The sequence below is a fragment of the Hylobates moloch genome, unplaced genomic scaffold (assembly GCF_009828535.3).
Source record: "Hylobates moloch isolate HMO894 unplaced genomic scaffold, HMol_V3 SCAFFOLD_5, whole genome shotgun sequence".
Lineage (NCBI taxonomy): Eukaryota > Metazoa > Chordata > Mammalia > Primates > Hylobatidae > Hylobates > Hylobates moloch.
The window spans coordinates 143,134,442-143,155,624 of NW_026652280.1; positions in this window are offsets into that span (position 1 = coordinate 143,134,442).

Here is a 21,183-nt window from a genome sequence, read left to right on the forward strand (position 1 = left end):
TGAGTACCTAAATTAAAAAATCTATTTTGTGTCTCTATTGAGTGATGTTTGAGCGGCAACTTTAATGCTATCTTTATAGCAACTCAATGCATTTCATTGAGGTTTTTCTTTGTAAATGTTCATGTAGACTGCCAAGGTGCAGCTCGATAATACCTGTCTTGTAGGTCTTGAAGGTTTCTAGGTAGGAACTGGCAATGGGCCACAAAACAATGTGATCATAAAACATGGCTCTGCTGTGGTCTCATTTATTCCAAAAGCCATATTTAGAGTTTCCTAAACTAAGCTACTATTTTTTGTTTTGCAAAAGTAGATTCTTTGGTCAAATATTTCAGAAAATTTATATCAAGCCAAGTTAGATGTGTTTCTTTGCCTTTGAGACTTCTTAGAGCTTTTAATATGCAAATATGCATTGTAAATCTTTAAGAGTGAGACAGAAAATATTGTGTTTGTCAAGCAAAATTAAGTCTGGGAGCCTATTTTTGAATGAGTGTCTCCAGGGCTTTGATTCCATAGAGCACATGTCTGGTGAGCAGTATGGCCAGATGGCTCCTCCTTTTAGGCGAGTCTCTACAAATAGGGTTTTGTTATTGTGGCTCTTTTCTTTCAATGAGGATATTGATAGGCCTTCTCTTGATCCCAGATTTTATTTGTAGGTCTATTATTATATTTTCTATTTTTGCTGAATTTGATTTTTCTTTACCAATTTCTCTACCACTTTGGAAATGCATCAAGAACAGTTTTTGTTACCTCAGTACCTAATAATGCCAGTGCCTAGCTCAGTATTTATTAACTATTTTTGAAAGAAAAACTAAACATAGCATGTTCACAGGAAGATTATAAATCCATGGAGCATTACAGATAGTTCTAAGGTATTTTAAATATCCCAAGGCTATACAGAAAGTTAAATGACATCTTTGTTGCTGAAATTATACCAACCCAACATGTTAATAATCATGCTGATCGGTAACTGTGGTTTAGTAGTTGTAGATGTCTTTATAGTAGTTGGAAAACAAATTAATAGACATAGTTGGTTTAATAATTTTTTTTGAATTTGTGGTTAGAAAAAAATAAAATACTTCTGATTGAGAAAAAAATGTTGAAAAACGTATTCAGCTCCTTTACAGAGAGGAAAACTAAGGCTAATGTGGTAAAAGAGACTTGCCTAATATCTCACAAACCCTTTAGAGCACACTAAGTATTAGAACTCATACTTAATCACTTCCACGCAGTAGGTTTTCTCTTTCCTAGACTCTCCCTTTTGCAAGTTTAATGGTAACATTTCTCTTTCTCCTTGTCTTATCTCCTTTCTTTTATTTACATAGCATGTGACATTCTCTTGAATGTTTCAAGTATTTTTGCCATCTCAGGACTGAGAGGTCCTGGTGAACTGGCAGTTGGGTAAACTGCATTTCCCCTCCTTAATTGATGGGAAGCACTGCCTTTGACAGAGCTGATTCACAGTGACGGGGCCGACCGGCTGAAAACTGGTAGGAGGACTTTGCAACAGCTGTGGGCCAAACCGAGTCCACACGCCATATGTCTGGCTCCTCCATCATAAACAGACGACCAAGTGTGCACACTCCCAGGTGTAATGTCACTGGGACCTTATTTGCAAACATATAAACGAATGACATTCAATTATGTTCAGAGGCAATGTTGTCAAAACCACCAAGGAAGCAATTTACTGCTCTTGCACAGTATGTGACTCACAGTGCATTGGCAAGTTTTCATTGCTTAGTTTGTTCAATATGTTTCTGAAGCAGTTCTTTTGCAGCCTGTTGTGTAACCATGATACACACACTTATATAGCATACATAGATAGGATTAAATTGAGGGTTGTTACAGAATTACCTCAGGTGAAAAAATATATATATAATAAAATCGGCTAATTTCTTTGTAGACATTGGCCAATTAAAGGGAGAAAAGCATAGTTTCTACAACTACTGGAACAAAGTTATTAGTTGATACCAATGGGTATTAGCAGAAAATTGATGAAAGGTTTTAAATTTTTGACTCTATGGGATTCCATTTTTGCTAAATGATACAATTATTTTCATGGTAGAAAAAAAGTTCTCTGATTTACATAAAATGCGGGTATAGAAAGAGCGATGGTATTTTAACAACAGCCCTCATAACACACTTATAATGTTCTTGGAACAAATGCTGTAAAAGCTGAAAGGGTTCATTCCTAGGTGTTCCTATTGGCACTATTACTAGTGCTAATAGAAAGCACCCAGAAAACTAAATCAGGGAGATAAACTATAGCTTCACACAATACATAACAACAGTAATAATCATAGTACTTTGCATTGGCATTATGTTTTACAGCGTACATAGACATGAAGTATGCCCTTGAACTTAAGTATATTACTTAAAACACAGATGGAGTGGGCAGCTTCAAAGGAAGTATTATCATTATTTATCATTTTTATCTTTCTCATTTCCAAGATTAGAAAACTGAGATTTAGCAAAGTTAAATGACTTATCCAAGGCTGTATCTCAATACTATTAGCATCAAAAGTAGATGTGGGTGAGTCTTCTGAATTCTAGGGCAAAGTGTTTTCTCACAAGTAATACTGTCTCAACTGTCAAGAGTACAGGTCTACCTTATAACAGAAACTATTGTAGGTATCAGAAGAGGGACTATATCAGGAGGGCAGATGGAGGAGCTCCATCATGGAGGTCCTAAACCTTGAAAGATGGGTAATGCTTAACCAGTACAAGAAAAAAATGGAAGAAATTCTGAGCAAGGCAACAACACCTTGGATAACGATTAGAAAATTAACATTTGTTGACTGATTTAATAAGTATTAAGCACTCATAAGCACCAGCTAGTGTTCCAGGTACTGCGATTTGGCATTGAGCAAGAGACACAATCTTAGTCTTACAGAATCTATGCTATAAGGGGAATATGGATCCTTATAAATGAAAAACAAAATTTTAAAATTATTTTACCTTCTATTAAGAAAATAGAGTAAATGGGTTGAAAGTGGTAGAGGGAAGGAGTATTTCAGGCCAAGTTGTCAGAGAAGGCCGTTCTTAAAGATGACCTTTGAGGAGACACATGAATGATAAGGAATGTTACGCAAATATCCACGGAAGCATTTTCTGGTGGATGAGACCAGTGATGCAACCTGGGGACAAATTTCTTTCTAAGTGTGATAAGAAGACTTTCAGAGGTTCTATTTACTTTTTGAAAAGATCATTATTCCTGCTTTCTTTCCCAAGTCCAAAAGAGGTCATGAATGGAAACAGGAAGAGCAGGATTTTTTGGTAGTTCAGGATATTAGGAGAGGTTTACTCTCAGAGGGAGAAAGGGTGAAGTGAGAGATCAAATCAAAATCCTAAATTTTTGGCTTGAGTACTTGAACAGATGAGATGAAGAAGGATATGAACATGTGTAGGTTGTGATGCTGGCCCTAGTTACTAAAAGGGTGTGTATGTTTATGAAGTAGAAAACAACAGCTGGCTCCATCAGGGCTGTGAGTTTAATGCAGTTGGACTCCTCAGACTGGGCTGTGATGAGGCACGGTGTAGAACTGAGAAGAAGGGGATCTGCAACTCAGTCACACCTTCTAAAGCAACACCCCAGTCTCATTTTCATTGTCTGTAAAATGAGGGGTTAGGTCACATTGATGAAACTTAGCTAATTTTAGGCTCTGAACTCCTTTTAAGAATCTAATCATTACTAACGATTCTCCAGAAAAAGAAATTGAACATATGTTTAAAATTCCCATGCAGCACAGAGACTTAAGAACCTCTGGGCTTGAATATTATCAAGGATTACTCCAGTTCGAAGTGTTTGATTCTATACAATATCAAAATAAGTCCCAAATTATAGTGATCTAACAAAATCATATGTGACCATTGCAGTGCGGCAGAGAGTTTTGCTGCAAGTTTGCCCACGTATGTGAACTGATGAAGACCCTCATCTTGTAGCTGCAACATCAGGAATATTCAGCCTCTTTCTTCATTGCATAGTGAGAGAGAGAACCAAAAACCACATAGGGAGTTTTCACTGCCTCTGACTGAAAGTGGCACACATTCCTTTGAATTTTATATTATTGGCCCGATCTTATCACCTGGCACTTGGCCCCTAACTGCAAATGGGATAGAAAATAGAAAAGAGTATATTTGGTAGACATTATATATTCTCTTTCACATATGCTTTCTCCTTACACAGATATTTCCATAGCTCAACCAGAAACTTTTGGTTAAATAAGCATAGACTTGTCTAAATAATGGAATACCATGAAGCTGTCATAGGTTTGTAAAGATTGCTAAGGCATAAATTTAAAAAAAAAAAGTACAAAGTAGTGTGGATAGTCTGCTGCCACTCATGTTAGAAAGAAGGAAAATGAGAATTTATGTTTGTTTTTGTTTGCATTTGGATAGAAAATCTCCAGAGGATAAGCTTAAAAGTGAGTAGTGTTGGTGATGGGCCTCTTGGATGGGAAAGATGAGGGAGTGAGAGCAAAACTTTTCATAGTATATGGTCTTATATTATTTTGATTTTTATATGTACATTCTCAGTAATGGAGGGCATCAAAATATCAGTGGCTAATTCCAAAGCTCCTGCTATTACAGAATGACAGCATCCGATGGAGGAGGATGTTCATGTATCACCAGACAGCTCAAGCGTGGCTTCATTACAGTGTAACATGCATCATGTCGTGTGTTATTGCTTACTTAACAAGCCTCACTGTATCCCATGGATTAATCAAGATGAAGTAGCTAAATATTGCCTATCTACAGATGAGGTTTCCATTTGTCAAGAGGAGATATAAAACTAAGTAAGGAATTGGTAGATTTTCTCTTCATCCACTCTCAGTGCTAATATAAGAACTCACAGGGGATTTTTTGGCCATAATTTGATGACATTAATGTTAGAAAATTATTCACCTAAATGAATAAAAAGTTTTCCAAAGTAAACAAATTATCTTGATAATGTAAATTTATATGCTATTCAAACTTGAAATGCATGAAACAATTTTTATGGTAGTATACTTTATTATGAATCATTTATAATTTTTGAATCAAAAACAATGTGAAATCATAGTAAATAGTATAAGATTTGGAACTAGACAGATATAAATTCAAATCCTACCTCTACTAATTGTGTTCCTATGGGCTTCTTGCTTAATCTTTTGGAGTTTCCATTTCTCCATCTGTAATGTGAGGATAACAAAATACTTTATGTAGCTGTGAAAACTGAAATTAGATGTTTAAAACACTTAATACAACATCTGACATAATAAAGCATGCTCCATAGATGTTTGCTATTATTAATATTACACGTTGGCCAATTACTCACAACATTTACAAATGAGTTAGATATTATTTCTCTTTCCCAAAGATATGATGAGATTTTCTGGACAAATAAGAGGTTCCTTTCATGATTTCTCATAATATATGAAGTTAGAAGGAGTTTCAAGATATGCGAAAACATGCTGAGACAGCATGGACTGGTCAAAAAAAATGTCTGACATCTGGAATGGCCATTTTGGAAACATGAGCTGTTGTTTACAGTAAAGATAATATTTGGAAATATACCTATCATATTGTAAGCACTTGCTAAATGAAAGTTCTTACTAGCATTTTGTGGCAAAATTAGAAGATACATAATTGAGACCAGTAAATTAAGCCATAATCCTAAAAAAAAAATCTGTCATTTAGTAAATGGTTCACATTTGGAGAAGGTTAGTAGGGAGTTAAAATGTTTGAATAATTTGCCATTATAGTTAAATTTTTACCATATTATTAGACTTCAGTGTTTTGTTTTCTGAAATCTTTCCTCAAAGTTGTAGGCTTTATATAATCTTAAACATGTTTCTTCTTTATTTTTAAGCCCAGTGTATCTCAAGGAGAACTTAATTTGTATGTTTCTGATTCTTTCATACTTAACTAATTCAGAAGCTATCTTGTAAGAATTCTTTGATGTCCAGAAAGCCTTATCATTTTCTTATAATACATTCAAGGTTTTTTTCCTTTGGAAAATGGAAATCATGTCTTGCTTAAAGTAAATAAACTCAAACACCCAATTTTGGAGGACTATATCAAATCATATTCTCTCTCTCTCAATTTCTGGTAGTATCTTGGCTTACAGAAATGACCATTCTTGTTCAGGAAAGAATTGGATAGTTTAGCCTTTTTCAAGTTAGTTCAATTCAGTAAACATTTTTTGTTACCTCTGATGTATGGAGAAATATGCACGTTTCCATGGGTGACAGCAATAAAAACGATACAGAAAAATAATATACAGTGCATAGCCTCAAGGAGTTTATATTCTAGAGGTAGAGATAGATATATATTAAAGAAATTATAATATTTGACTGAATAAAATATCCAAAAGAGGTAAAAGCAAAATTTTATCTGAATAGTCCAAGAAGAATTATGAATTCAATCTGAGGAACTAAGGAAGGATTTTCATAAAATAGATGGAATTCAAGGCAGCCTTATTAGAATTTCAAGGATTATTAGCATTTCAATGAGTGAAGAAGTTGGAGGAGGGTGTCGCTGTCTCAACAAAACCACTTGGGCATAGCATAGTAACTTCATAACTCTATTGCTTGTGAAGCCACAAGTTACAGCACTTTGAACGCCAAGCTAAGAGTTCATGTTTTATTTTCTAAGTAATAGAGGAGCCATTTGAATGTCCTTGAGGAGAACACGTAATGCAAATGCAATTTGGGCTTTAGAAAGATTATGCTGATGGAACCGTGAAGGATGAATAAGAGAGGAGGAAATCAAAAGGTTTGGAAACCAAGGCTGTGACTACTTCAGTTCAGTCGAGGGTTGATGAAGAAATAAACTATGGTAGGAGAAAAGTTACAAAACAAAGAAAGGGAGCCAATTATGGTTTCTGGATTTTTAGTTAAGATGAATGTTAGTTAGAATATAGACTGAGCTGGCTATAACAAGGAGACCTAAAACTAGGCAAGTCAGACAGGAGATAATTTTATTTTTTTCTTATGTAATAGACCAGAGGTAGGGGCATGGCCAGGGTGGAGAAATTACTCTGCCTCATAAGATCATGCATGGTGCTATTGAAAGAGGAAAATTGTCTCTCAACCACTCTCATTCTGGTCTTTAGAAAGGGGAATGAGGAAGTCAAAAGCAAGAAACTTCCTTTTAGAGAAGTGACCCTAGAATTGTATGCACTGCATGCATTCACATTCCATTCATTATACGACTCCAAGAGAATTTTTAATTCAGAGTCTCAAACTTGCTTGTTCGGAGCCCAGAGGTTGTTTCTCAACATTTTGCACTTACACTATGAGTGGTATTTGAAATTAATTTGGGTAATATAGAGAAGTAGGTTATAGATAAGTAGGTTATAGATCCCATGAATGGGAGGATAAGTAGGAGCCAAATGAATGGGAGGAGGAGAGAAGACCCAAGTGAGGCTGTTTCTTTACCTTGGCTTGAAGCCAGTAGACTGGCCTTGACATGGAGGCTCTGGAACTGAACGTCTTGCCACAGATTTGCCAGTGCTGGACTGTACCAGCAGAAGCAGGAGTCCACATGAATCCTACACATGCACCAGACTCATTTATTACACTTATCGACCCTGGTTTTTAAAATTATGTAAGTATTAGTTTAATGCCTGTTACCTAAATATCTTAAGCTCTATGAGGGCAGGGACTTGGTTTTTTTTGTTCAACATTGAATTCACTTCATATATCAAAGTACCTGATATATATTAGGAACTAGATAAACACAGATATTTTAAATTTATGTTTTAAAAACTTTCAAACCTAGGGAAAATCTGAAACAGTAGTACAATAATTATACATGTTTGCCAAAACTTTTGCTATATTTGTATTTGCATATTTTTCTTTTTCTCTTTTCATCCTGAATCTACTGAGAGTAAGTTGCAAATGTTATGATACTTCCTAAATAATTCAGAAAAGAAGGAAGGAAGAAACAAACAAAGACACACCTGCCTGTTATCCTTTTAATTTCTTTACTTTTCAATTTACCATGTCTTTGTGTTTAATTATCATTCCAAGGATAACTTAAGTAAAATTACTTGGGAAAGTTTTGTTTCATAGATACTTCTAACAAGATAAACTGAAGTCATTTACATGAATGTTATTTCTGAATATTCTACAAAAATAGATTTCATAATCACTTAAGAAGCTATCATAAATCAAAAGTCTTAAAATTAAATTTTATAAATGTTTAAATGATGCATTTTTCCCAAAGAGTAATTATTAGCTAAATAAAAAGAGAAAGTGCATGCCAAAACGTGAATAGAGTAAAATTGTAATAAAGCAGCTTTTATTCACTTGAGTTTTAGAAATATTCTTCCTTGGCTATTTTTGCTTTACTTTGAGAAGTGTGATTTTAAAATGGAGATACTCGTAAATAGAGGTAAGAAAATCATTTTCAGAAGGTTCAGCATATCCTAGAGGATTTTTCTGCTAGAAGAATAAGTTATCGACATTTTGATGACATTGATAGACCGCCCTAGAAGTTAAACATCAATAAACTCAAGACAATTCTGTAATTAGACTTTAAGAAGTTGGAAGTGGGATTTAAACCAAGCAAACAAGGGACTTGACAAAGCACAAAACTGATGTTAGGAAAACCTATAGTTGGTATTACCAAAACACAAGAACACTGTCATTCATAAAAGACCTACTAACTTCCCAGAGACCCAGATCTAGTAAAAGGGCAGAGTAGATATAAAAGCTTATGTTTGACTACAAACAAATGCCTTTTCTCTAGTTTAATATACAGCCTCCCAAACACCGAGGAGAATACTTAAATAAGAGAACGGGAAATCTTCTGTTGAGAAATCTCATGTATTCTGTCCAGAAAATAAATGGAGACATCATATTGTGTATAAATATTCAATATCAGAACGTTGGCTAACAGATTTGTTCATAGAATAGTACAGTGTGTATTTGTTTTATTCCCATACAAGGCTTAAAAGTTCCGCACGTTACTTACAGATACATAAATTACATATATATTTTAGCTTTCTAGTTATTCTATTTTATATTCACAGTAACCTTGCAAAGGAAGTAGTGAAACTTTTAGCATTCCCATTTCAAGGCAAGGTAACTAAGGGACATCAAAATTAAATGATTTGTCCAGTGTCATTCAGTTTGTCAGCACTGCTGAACTATAGGTAGCCATGTCCCCTGCACACTCTCTGTGTTAAGGATTTTACTGTCTAGGGATTCCGAATGTTCAAGATCTTCTTTGCCGTTATTAAAGGAGAGATTAAGCTCAATTAAAAATTACCGAAAAAATCAGCTGTATTGTCATTAGAGGGTTAATCGAAATTTTAATGTTATAGATCATATTAACCTTTTCTAAATAAGAGCACCTTCATCTGAGATTATCCTTGTCAGACTTTCCCCTTATAGCATTAGGCAGACCATGACTCCTCTTCAATCCTAATAGGTGAAGAAGACATCGGGACAGCATGGAAGTGTGTCCACAATTACTCTGGGTTGTCACAAAGATCTTGACTGTTATCTAGGGTGACCCTTTTTAGCATTTGAGGGGTCTCTTTAAAAATCAAATGAAATACATGGTCCTTGTTCTCATAAAATAAAACAAAAACAAAGGAAAACTGAAAAGACCAAGAAACAAAAAGGTAAAACAGATACACATGGGATTGTTCATTCTCTGTAGGTTAAGAAACCCTGGTTCATTCCCTGTAGGTTAAGAAACCCACTCATTCAATATGAGATTGAATCAGTGTACCAGCTTTGGAACATAGTAAGAACTGAAAGACTAATAGATGACAGAATGTTACAGACGAATTCACAATGAGCCGTGAAGGAATAGGAGACCGATGGCAAGGATATAGAAGAACCTGGGTCTGAAATATGCTAGTCCTTCAGTAGCATGACTTAGATAAGGATCTGTATCCCTGGACTCCCCATTTTTTGTGGAGACTATACCTGGACTATTTTATTTGCCTGAACATCTTAAATAAAAATTCAAGGGAAAAGCAGTAAAAGTACATAACACAATAGAGAAATAAATGAAGAAAAATTAAAAGTACTTTAGATTTTCCCAACATGAATAAAGAAAACTGTCTATAGAGATATCTAAATTATAAAAAGAAGAAAGACATATTTGTTTATCATGGTTAATGGAGTTATAACTAGAAACAGAAAGCTATATATGTGTATTTATTTTTATAGGAATGAACATAGGTACTCTGTCTTACACACAAATGTGTGTGTGCATATGTGTGTATGTAAGAGACATACCATTTATCTATCTTCCTAGCTCTCTATATAATTTCTTTGAAAATATCATTACTAGTAGATTCAGGTACTATCTCTCAAGGGATGTAGTGGAAAATATAGCTTTCTCTGTAGAATGAAAAAAATAGACTAGATATGTGTGAGCAGATTGGTGTATGCAATTTCCAAGTAAACTCCAAGGCAGTAAAATACAAAAGTTTAAAAAAAACAAGTTTCCAAAAATATCATAGAATTTCTGAAATATGTATATATCATAGAATATATTTCTATGTAATCAATTAGTATAAACATGCCAAAAATATTAGCTATTAATTAAATTGGAGCTATAAAATAAGACTATTCATTTAGAGTTTTACATGGTATCTCTGTAAACATGATTAAAGTTCTAACCCATTGTGAGATGAGGAATAGGCTGCCTAGCAACTGTTTTAACTAGTTCCCCTGAGATTCTCAAGCAAAAAATGGGTGTATGGATGGGAGTATTTATTTTTGTTTTTGCTTCTATATTAAAGCTTCTAGATGATTCCTAACTAGTCACTCTCATTGTTTTTCTTCTTTTCATCATCTGAAAGTAATAATTTTTAAAAATAGGAAAGAAAAAAAGGAAAGAAGGAAGGAAGGAGGAAGGGAACAAAGGAAGGAAGAAAGGAAGGAAAGGAAGGAAGGAAGGAAGAAAAGAAAGATATATAAGGATCAACATGAGCCATTTCAAAAAAATCACTGAAGAATCCAAATATAATAATGCAAATCAAAGTCAGATGCTTCTGTTTATCAAATACAGGCATATACAGCTTTTTGTGTAATGCTCACAAATCAAATTCAAAGTAATGGTACTGGCTTAATAAACTACAGGTTCATTGAAATGAATGGCAGGAAAGGTAGCATTTCTTGACTCAGGATGTAAGGGCAACTTTAAAACCCTATAGCTACTTCATGAAACCATACATTGCCAAGAAGATGTTCTCATTAAGAAAACATGGAAGATTAGGTCATTCTCCTCCTTCCTGACTTCCTGGTTAGGTAAAATCACACTCATAAAACACTCACAGCACATATTCATAGGATGTCCTAGCATGTTCCACCAGGAGAGGGGAGAGAAAGTGTTTGGTGGTAATTCAAGCAACAGTAAGCTATGTAGAGGGTTTTGAGTGTTTCCTTAGAGAGGGAGAGAGAGAGAGAGGGAGAGACCTCATTTTTACTACATAGCTATCATAAAGCCCTTATGAGTTTGAGAGAGGAGAATTAAGAATGGATCTCAGGTTAAATTCCAGAGTTAATGATGTGTTAATGAAGCTGTAGGAAGCAAAAATGATTAGTTTAAAAGGTCAGAATCTCAAGCAAAACAAAAGAGGTGGTAGGTCTGGAGTATCACGGATAAGTTATATAAATAAGATGTTTATTAACATATATTACCGATTTATGCAATTATTTTTGTAGCGTTTGACTCCATTCTAAGACTCTATCGCTAATAGGGTTTAGTAAACATAGTTTTGCAAACCTACATTATAAAGATGTTTCAACCTCATGCATTGACCTTTACCATCACGGTGAATACAGAAGTACTGTTCTCTCTGGAATTTATTCTGAGTCCTGGGTTCATTTACGTTTTATCAGTGACCCAGCATGAAACATAACATTTACTTTTTGTTTAGTACTTTCCTGAAGCAGACAGGAGAAAGTCATTGAAATTGCTTCAAATTACCTGAGAAATTGCCATAATTTGCGACTTCACAATGCAAGCCTGGATTTCCCAAGTTAGCTCTGATCTCAATGATGAGTTTAAATGCCAGGATGATATTTTAACTATGCAGAGTCATAGGCATACATGAAACTCCATTAGTTTAGATTCTAATGAAGACTTATGTTGACATATCATTCTATGTATTTCAGCATATTATCTACTAAGACATTATAAGAACAAAACCCCCCAAAATTCCATTGTTTTTTGAGGTAGGGTGGCTTTTTCTATTTTAATATTTTTTTACATTTGAGTTCTTCATGTTTCCTGAAGGTAAATAATGCATGAGAAAACTTGGAATATCTTGACTAGCATTGTAAAAACATATTAAATATTATTTTCAAAACTGAACTATGAATAGTTGTGCACAACAATTTTCTTGTTGGAAATAAATTCTGATATGTATCCATTTTTCTTTTAATGTCCTAGCATACTAATGCTATACAGACTACTGAATTCTTCCCCAAAGTTATGAAACTCACAATTTCACGAAAAATCAAGAATACAGATACTCTTTGAAGGGGTGATTTATATGTTTAGTGGAAGATGGTTATTTTTTTACAAGGACTTTGGATTCTTGTGAATGTAGGTTTTACAACTAAGAATATGTTAGATGTTATTTTTTATTAATTTCATGATAGTCCTAAATTTCATTAATGTACAAATAAAATGATTCCATGGATAATACAGTCCCAGAACTACCAGAGACCACGTTATTTAATTGCTATAAATCTTCCAAAAACAGCAACAACAACAACAACAAAGTTAAAATTCCTACCTAAGGTGGTGTGTTATTTAAAAGGGTACCATATTCATTGCTTTATTCATCCTAGTTTTCTGCAAAAATTGAGAAAAATCTTTATATAGTTGAAGGTTTTATAATGAGGAAAAAAATCAGTAGCTTGCAAGGAAGCTAAAATAGGTTCAGTGTTGCTAAACTGATATGAGTTGTACTCTAAAAATGCAACAAATCATTGAGAATATCTAGGACAAACTTATTTCCCCTTTTTTTCTCTTTTAGGGTAGATTCTCTGTTATGGTCTCACTGCTAGGAACTTCTTCATGTTATTTCATAGAAATCTTGTGCAGAGCTTAGAAAGAGTTGTGACAGGGTCGTTTTGAAATACATGCTTACTGGAGCCAAACTACCAAATTTACCAGCCATCTGACATGAGAAAAGTCATTTGATTTTTCTGTGCCTTAGTTTCCTCATCTTTCAATGCTGATAATAATGCCTATTGCAAAGATTGCTGTGAGTATTAATATACATAAAGAACTACGGTGTCTGTCCACAAAATATCACATGGATTGTGACATGGCATTATAACAAGCATAATGTTGTGTTGGCAAAACATTGTATCAGTTTTATAATTTATTGCTTTGAGGTCCACCAAGTGTAGTTTTCGATTTATTGAATAAGCATATTTGAGCTCTGAAGTAGTTAAGATCAACTACCTAAAATTATTGGTGCTACTTAGGAGGCCAGAGGTATAAATTGTTACTATTGTCAGTGTTCCATACAAATCACTTGGGATATGTGAATGTCTGCTGGACAGAATTCAACTTCTTTTGTGGGGAACTATCTTTTGCAGGGAAATGGGCTCATCTTTGAAGACATTGTACAACCAAAATCAAATCATAGCCAGAGACCCACTTTATTAATTTGTCCAATTTAATTACTAAGAATTTAACCAGTATTAACTTCTTTAAACATGCAATATGAAATAATATTTTAATTGCCTGGTATAAGCAATACACCAGTTAGGAGATTTGCTGAATGTCCTAGCATTTGTGCATCTTTATAAACAGCTTCACGGATAGTTCCAATAAGAATCCATTCCATGCTGACTGCTGTGCTAGGGCTACTCACCCAGAGATGTGATAGGGGCTACTCCCCTAAGACCAATTCCTCCTGGCAGGCCACTCACAATCTCACAGGGGGAGGCAGCTAAACACAAAATCAACGTTAATATAAAATCAACTGCTATATTTTTAAAGGGTAGTGTTTGGATTACATAAGCGATCGTAAAACTCCAGTTGGCTTAAGCAAGAGGTTTAGTCCTATAAACTCCAAAGGTTTTCTGTGTGTGCTGAGCAGACAAGCGTCCTAACAGAATAAGCCAGAACTTTCCTAGCCATCCTAGCATGTTTGTGCCTTGGAAGATATTCCCAGTTACATCCTTTAATTTGCCAAAGGGCAGAAAAAGAATTTGGCAAGTTAACTTTCCCACATGCACAAATTTAACTGCTGTTTTGGTATTCCACACAGGGGCCAGACTAGCTGGAAGGGCAAGAGGGCCACTGAGGGAGATCACTACAAGGGAAGGCAAAATCTAGTCTGATGGCTCAGACTAAACAACTTGGCCTGCCAATAAAAGGGAGCAATGCTTCCAGTGAAAATGTGAGGCAGTGCCTGGCTTTCCCTGCTATACTCCACCCTCCTCCACTCCCTGGACTGCCTACCTGCCAAGAAAGAAAAGGGTGAGCAATAGAGAAGGAAGTGAATCACTAGCACTTCACAAGTGCTGCTGGAGAGGCCTGTCATAATAGACAGCTGGCCCTGAGGCCTAGGTGCTCTCCTGCTGATCCGAGAGGGCAGAAAAATAAATAAATAGAAATGTCCAAAAGAGGACAGCAGCAGTGTAGGGAAGGGAGGCAGAGAGCAACAACCCCGGGCAGGAGGAGTGTGGGTCAAATGTGAGAACCAATACCCTCCTTCCCTAGCTGAAGTTGTTCCCCCATCAACCTCACTTTCCACCGTCTCTGAGGGATTCACAGGAGGAATAACTGGTGTGTTAAAATCCACCAACCACTTATATACAGGAAAGAGAGAAAAAAAAAGATAGGGTCTTTAATCTTGTTGCTGTAAAGGAAACACAATGGAAGATAAGCATAAAGCCTCTCAGTGAGAGGAGTGGCAGGTTTTAACAGAGTTTCTGCTTGTGCTGAATTATTGAAGAAGGGCTTAGGGATGTGGAAGCCGATCTGGATACACTGTCAAGAAGAAGGGGCAGTCTAGTTACTGGACATTTCAGTAATCTTTGTTCAGGAGGCCAGATCAGCTACACAAGAAAGCAGCAGTCACTCAGAAGCAGCTTCAGTGTGATCTTGGCCACGTCCTGTTAGAAACACACTTTGTTTCTGTTGGCTTTGTCAGTTTCCTGTGGGAAACATGGTTAATATCTTGGCATCAACATCAGAATTCTATTACTAACAGTGCTGCTTTCCATGGTCTCAAGTAGGAGATCCTTAGAAAGGACAAAACTCCAAGATATTAAAAGGAGAAAAGGAGCAGGCATTAGAATTTTGATGTTTTGTTTATTTTATAAATATGTCACACGAGTTTGGCTGGTGAGGCCAATAAAATGCAGATTTTGTGCGTGTGTGTCACTAGTGTGAAAAAAGAGTTGTAGTGGAGAGCTTGGTATGTCGGGCAATGGTGCTAGGAGAGGCTGTCTTTTGGGAAATATTTCATAAAATGGGAAACACTTGGAAGAATTGGTAGTTTGATAAACTCCATAAAAGTGAGTTGAGTGTTGGCCATGGGTGAGAACAGCATGGAAAGAGTGGAGGGAGTGGAGAGAAAAGAATGTGTCCCAGGAGAAATAAAGAGCTGCAATATTTCAATGCACAGAGACACTGAGTTACACAGAGGAATAAAATATATGGTTGAAGGTAAAAAGTGGCTTGGGTGAGGCTGGAGACAGAATCTTAACTGGAGTTAATACATTATTCTATATGTTCTTCTGAAGGATCAAAAAATATCATTTTATTCTCTAACTTTCCCCAAAATAGTATCATAAAAATACTTTTCTAAGACAGTTGATCTGTATGCAATTAGCAAAGTAAAACAGACTGGAAGAAATAAAAATATTACAAAATTGGTAAACAACTGTTATTCTGTGTTTACATAAGACAAGCTACCTAAAACACTGCAAAGTGTATCATTTTATTATCTACACAGAGCAGAGAAAGCAAAGGCAAAATGTTAATTATGTTTTATGCTTGCTGCCGGATTCTATTACGTATTTATGATTTTTAAAATTGTAAATAAAATGCAAGTACGTATTGCTATTATCTTCAGTTTACAAATGAAGAAATTGAGGGCCATTTGGTATAAGTGGTGTGCACAGGATCACAACAATGAAGTGCCATGGCAGTAATTGCAACCCAGGTTTCTCTGTTTCTGATGCTATATTATATGCGTTCCAGTAATCCATTTCATCCTATCTTTTGTGTCCACTCAGTTACGATCTACTACAAATTCTACTTTTAAATACTATTTATTTCCTCAGAACAGAAAAAAAAACATGAAAATTTGTTTATCCTATCTCTTCTTCAAACCACTACATCATTCTTCTATTAACTTTTCTTTTAAAAAAGTCTCTGAAGAGTTGTTCTTCCCACTTCTTCACCTTCCAGTCTCTGTTTTTTTTTCAATCAGCTTTATTGCAGCATAATTGACATATAGTAAATACACATCATTGTTAAGTTTTGAGCTGTGCATGCACCCACTTGACCGTTACTACAGTTACGAACCAAACTCACCCATGAAAATTTCCTCATGGTTCCTTGTTATTCCTACTTCCTTTCATTATTATGGATTGTAGTTTTCTGTATTTTGGCATTTATGGTAATTTTGTGGAGGATGCCAAAGTTTTGTGAATATTACTTTGTTGGTGCTGGTTTTTTTTTTATTTCTATAAATATTCTTGAGCTTCCTCTTGAGATATAGTTAAGTTATATGAGTCTTATTATAAACTTTGTTGCATGAGAACATAGTAGCATTTCATTTAGGACTAAGTTCACCGCTCTGTTTAGACATAAACCTTCTGAGCAATCTACCTGATGTCCTGTGAATCATGAGGTTTTCCATTCCGGCTGTTGAGAACAACACTATTCCTATCCGTTTGTGAGCACTGAAGACTTTTCCCTCATACCCTTTCAGGTGGTTCTTTTCCCAAACTCACGTAGTTTTCTCACATGCACTGAGCAGTACTCAGCTGTATGTACAAGGGGGACTCTGGAGATTTTTGGGGTTATTTCTTTGTATAGCTCTCTCTACTTCAGTACTGTGCCATATACATGCCAGCCACCTTGATCTCCCTGCAATTCCAGCTCCTCAACTCAAAGTTCTGTGTTCCACTTGTGTTCCCATTCTGTGGTATAAGAATAAATGCATATTTACTGTTTGTTCCGTTTCTGGTACAAAGCAGAGCCTAAAAGCCTTGTAATTTCCTGAGTGATAGGAGTGTCTTTTGTTAATAATAACAAACTTCTTTCAACCATATTTGAATTTATGCTAATGAGGTGACCCTCTTATGGCCCTGAGATGGCTTCAGGGTGGGGGTTGGTTGTCAGAAGAACCAGCCTTCTCATTGGAAGGTTGGAACATTCAGTCCCTTAACCTCCAGGGAGAGAAGAGGGGTTGGAGATTGATGTCACTCACAAGTGACCACTGATTTAACAAATCATGCCTATGTGATGGAGTCTCCATAAAAAACCCTAACTCATGGGGTTTGAGAGCTTCCAGGTTGGTGAACACATTGAAATGCTGGAAGGGTGGTGCAACTTGGAGAGGGCATGGAAGCTCTGCACCCTTTCATCCATACTTTGACCTTTGCCTCCCTTCCATTTGGCTGTTCCTGAGCTTTATAATAAACTGGCAGTAGTAACATTAAAATAATTAATTGGGAGACCAATAGGCTGAGACAACTCCAGCACCTTGGGTTCCTGCAGAAGCAAACCAAAACCCAACTCAGTCAAAACCCAGCAGTAACATGAAACTTAAGCTTAACTAATCAGCTACTGCCAATCAACTTCTAAGGACTTTCACTTTAACCAGTCAAATATTTTGTTTGTCTTGTGTCCATGAGTCCCTTATAAAAGTGTTTGCCTCATGCCCCCTTAATGGAGCACTAACTGCTTGTTTTCTGGTGCTGCCCAATTCATATATTGCTGCATGCTCAAATAAATTCATTAAGATTTTAATTTGCCTAATTTTATCTTTTCATAGTCTGTAAAGCTGTTTCCAGTGTCTGTAAATTGTTACAGCAAATTCTTAACCCTGAGGGGACGTCCTGGGAACCCCTTACTTTGTAGCTGGCCAAGCATGAAGGTAGGTAGTCTAGGCACCCCCTTAGCAGCTGGAGTCTGAAGTGTGGTCAGTCTTGTGGGACTGAGCCTTCAAACCTATAGAGTCTCATGCAAACTCTCGGTAGTTAGTGTCATAATGGAATTGAATTGTAGGACCTCTAGTTGATGTAAAAGAATCAGAGAACTGGAAAATTGGTTGTTGGTGTTAGAAAACACCCAGGTCCTCCTTGTGCTATGACCTGCAATCTTTCTCCGGGCAGTAACAGAGCAATCAAAAGGCTCATGCTTTTTGTCAATGGATCATTGTCTTTCATTTTTTAATGGTCAATGTATTGAGAACTTTTCAATATTTTGTCCACTTTTTTAGTTGTTTCACGTGGGAGAGTAAGTCCAGTCTCTGTTACTCCCTCTTGGCAGGAAGTGAAAATCCCTTTATCTTTCAAATCTGCAACCGCACGCCTTTCCGTCCACAGTCATCATAGATGCTCCTACTGTCTAGTGATCTTCAAAGGTCAATTCTCAATCCTCGTCTTATTTTATCCACTACTGTCAATTCCCACATAGTTACTTCTTTCTCTCCTACCTTGCTGAGTTAGGTTTACTAGGGTGGCCTTTTTAAAGTGCCACAAATGGGGGGTTTACAATAAACAGAAATTTATTTTCTCCCCGTTCTAGAGAATCGAAGTCCAAAATCAACATGTTGACAGGACTATGCTCCCCTCTGAAACTCATAAAGGGAGAATTCTTTCTTGTCTCTTCCTGGCTTCTGGTGGTTTGCCAGCAATCTTTGTCATTCCTCTACTTGTAGCAGCAGCACTTCAGTCTCTGCCTCCAATATCATGTCATTCTCACCTCATGCATCCATGTCTTCACATGGCATTCTCTTCTGTGTTTCTATCCCTTCTTATAAGGTCACCAGTCATATTGGATCCCTATTCTAATGACCTCCTTTGAAGTTGATTACATCTAAAAGATCTTATTTCCAAAGAAGATCACATGCACAGGTACTGAAGCTTCAGATTTCAACATGTATTTTGGGAAGACAACATTCAGCCTGTCACACTGATTATTCTATGATACCTTCTTCTGAACTTCTGAAAGTTGAAGCATCCTAGCTGAGTCTTCAGACTTCTTCTTTTGTATACTCCCTCACTACTAATCTTATTGGGTTCTAAGTCTTTAAACATCACCTCGACATTAAAGTTTCCAAACATTATATTACTGATGCCAATTTGTTTCCTGAATTCCAAATTCATATGTTCAACTGCAAAATCTGTATTTCTAACTAAAGAAATCCAAAACAAAGCCTTTTTTTCTGATTCCTGCCGACCCTCCCATCAAATATGTCCTTTTATTCTTTCTCATCTTAGGAAATGAAAATACTATTTCTCACTGTTGCTCACATTAAAAATTTGAATCATTTTAAACTTTGTTAAAACCCAGTAAATCTGAAATTTAGCATCCTAAATTTACCATCTAGCATCGTCTAATATCCTTGCCCAGTCATCATTGTTTTTTGTTTCTAATTTAACTTTAGCCCATGCAATAGTTCTCTAATTGATCTTCCTGTTTACATTATTACACATTGGATTCCATCATCTGCAAACTAACCACAGCAGTCATTTTCATGTTCAAAACTTTTAGTGGCTTCTCATTACACATAGAACAAAGTTCATATTTTTAAACTCTAAACAATATTGTTCTATGTAATCTAGCATTGTATCCTCCTCTTCAATCTCACTTCCTTCCCTTCTTCCCGTTGCTCACTCCACTAGCTTTCTAGCTTCTGCTTGAATAAGTTAAGCACTTTCCTACCTCAAGGGCTTTGCAATTGTTCCTTTCTGCCAGGTACAGTTTTCTCAACCTTCTCATGAATTTCTTTCCACAAAAATTCTTTTTTTTTTTTTTTGATGGAGTCTTGCTCTGTCACCATCCAGGCTGGAGTGTAGTGGTGTGATCTCAGCTCACTGCAACCTCCACCTCCCGGATTCAAGCGATTCTCCTGCCTCAGCCTCCCAAGTAGCTGGGACTACAGGCATGTGCCACCAAACCCAGCTAATTTTTATATCTTTAGTAAAGACAGGGTTTTACCATGTTTGCCAGGATTGTCTTGATCCCTTGACCTCGTGATCTGCCCATCTAGGCCTCCCAAAGTGCTGGGATTACAGGAGTGAGCCACTGCACCTGGCCCTCTTCCCATAAATATTCTATAGTTCAATCTCTCTTTTATTCAAATCTGTGTCCCCAAAATCACTTCCAGAGATGACTTAAACCACTGTGTGTCCTGACCACTGTGACTTAAACATCACACCCAGGATTTCTCCATTTCTCTCTGCTTTATTTCTCCTTATAATTCTAATCCTTTATTGACATTATTTTAGAGATTTTAGAGATACATGTATTTGCATGATTTCCCATTTCCTCCATCAGACTGCAGCTCTATGAGGATCAGGATTTTTGTCTGTTTTTAGTATATTTAAAAAATTCCTGCTTAATACATAGGAGTTATTCAAAATATTTCTGAAAATGGAGTAATTTTTATTTATTGATGCATACCTAGTATTTATCAGAATGCCTGGCATAATATAGGTTTCTGTAAGTATTTGCTCAATGAATGAAGAGTTTCTTAATGAAAACTGAATAAACAGAAACAATTCATTAGGAAATGTAATTTAGATTTAAAAGGCCTCTATTGTTTACAAATGAATTCTAATCAGGTAGGTACTAGCAGCTCCTCAGGGAGGTAAAAGCTATCATTTAGAATGTGGCTGCCCTTTCTGGGTAGCTTTTTGTTTTTTCTGATCACAATGGCATGCAAAAAGATAATACAAGATCGTACCAATGCTAAGGCTTACATTGGTAAAGAGAGAGAGAATATTACTCTTCAGCAATTGTTCATTGTTATCAGTACTGGATTTGATTATGGATATAGGATTTATAGCTCTAAATTTGGAGCTCTAAAGAAACCTTTAGTTTTGAAATAACTGTAAGAATTTGTAACTCTTGAGTTTCAAATATTAAATCATTTTCCCAACTTTTAAAAAAGTCAGATTCTCCTTTTATCCATAAAATGGTCCTGAGTACTTGAAGTTTATTATAATCACATATCTCATG